Below are 2,081 nucleotides of genomic sequence, written 5' to 3'. Positions count from 1 at the left end.
TCCATCATCTATGGAGGGAAAACTTTGATCTGAGAGTGTTGCAGGGAACGAAGGAATTTAAAATATGGTAATGAATGTGTTAATTACACAGAACGTTCAGAGCACATAATATTACCCATAATATGTTGCAGTGGAACAAGCTGTTAGCCTTTGGTTCTTCTCAATGTCAGTTCTTTGGTTAAATCAGATGAGGTGTGACTATACAAGATATATATTAGAAGGTTTTCATAGAACACCAACGCTTCTACAGGCAGGAATACTGACTGGAGGAGCCTTTAATCCTCAACCACATCAATTGCTACTTTTCTCACTGATGGTGTGGAGGGCAGCAAGGTGGCGCTGTTGCCTCACAGCAAGAATATCCTATAGGTTCATTACACCAGCTACTGTCTGTGTGTGTGTGTGTGTGTGTGTGTGTGTGTGTGTGTGTGTGTGTGTGTGTGTGTGTGCGTGCTTGTGTGTGTGTGTGTGTGTGTGTGTACGTGTGTGTCCATGCTGTGGTGGACTTAGTGTTTTGGGGGCCTAAGGTGAACACTGGCATGATGGGGTCCTGCACATCCGTTGTTCTCCTGGTACCTGAAGCCTCATCCATGCTTATATTTGTTTGAACATAATTAGATGTTATGGGTCTATTCCAAACTGCCTGTCTCTATCACTTTCTTTTTTCTACGGTGAATTTGAAAAGTATACCAGACCAACAAATACATGCAAATGCAAATATAGGTTGAAATTGCTGCATACATGCTTTTCAGCTTTCATGCTATGTTGTTGTGGGTACATGCTTTAATCCTTTCCCCGGCTCTCTCTCTCTCTCTCTCTCTCTCTCTCTCTCTCTCTCTCTCTCTCTCTCTCTCTCTCTCTCTCTCTCTCTGTCTCTCTGTCCTCCTCTCCTGCATGTTGTTTTCTGGGGAGGTTACCAATGGATCCCACAAAGTGTTCTGTATTTACCAAGGGAGGAGGTTGGCCAAGAGCTAATACACCTGCCCAGTAGAACAGCAGCTTTTAGACTCCAGTGGATCCAGAATTACTTTATGTGAAAGGCTGGGATGGTTACCCTGGGGCAGCTGGTGGGCCTTGCAGGGAAAGACATCTTTGAGGCCAGGGCGGTGGCTGAGCGGCTGGGCGTGAGATCGATGCGAGTGGCTGGACTGATGCTTGGTCGGTACAGGAATGCCCTGACTGCAGAAGACTGGAAGCTGTTGCAGGAGGGGGACAGAGTTTGGATTATCACAGGAGGACAGAGGGGACACAGGGTTTGTATTATCACAGGAGGGGGACAGAGGGGACACAGGGTTTGTATTATCACAGGAGGAGGACAGAGGGGATGCGGGGTTTGTATTATCACAGGAGGGGGACAGAGGGGACATGGGGTTTGTATTATCACAGGGGGACAGAGGGGATGCAGGGTTTGGATTGTCACAGGAGGGGGCAGAGGGGACACATGGTTTGTATTATTACAGGAAGACAGAGGGGACACAGGGTTTGGATTATCACAGGAGGACAGAGGGGACACAGAGTTTGTATTATCACAGGAGGAGGACAGAGGGGACACATGGTTTGTATTATCACAGGGGGACAGAGGGGACACGCGGTTTGGATTATCACAGGAGGACAGAGGGGACACAGGGTTTGTATTATCACAGGAGGAGGACAGAGAGGACACACGGTTTGGATTATCACAGGAGGACAGAGGGGACGTTGGGTTTGTATTATCACAGGAGGACAGAGGGGACACAGGGTTTGTGTTATCGCAGGGGGACAGAGGGAACACAGGGTTTGTATTATCACAGGAGGAGGCAGAGGAGACAGGGTTTGTATTATCACAGGAGAACAGAGGGGACACAGGGTTTGTATTATCACACGAGGAGGACAGAGGGGACAGGGTTTGGATTATCACAGCAGGACAGAGGGGACACAGGGTTTGTATTATCACACGAGGACAGAGGGGACACAGGGTTTGTATTATCACAGGGGGACAGAGGGAACACAGGGTTTGTATTATCACAGGAGGAGGCAGAGGAGACAGGGTTTGTATTATCACAGGAGAACAGAGGGGACACAGGGTTTGTATTATCACACGA

This window comes from Poromitra crassiceps (genome assembly GCF_964638095.1).
Source record: "Poromitra crassiceps genome assembly, chromosome: 17".
NCBI lineage: Eukaryota > Metazoa > Chordata > Actinopteri > Beryciformes > Melamphaidae > Poromitra > Poromitra crassiceps.
This window is presented reverse-complemented; position numbering follows the sequence as displayed.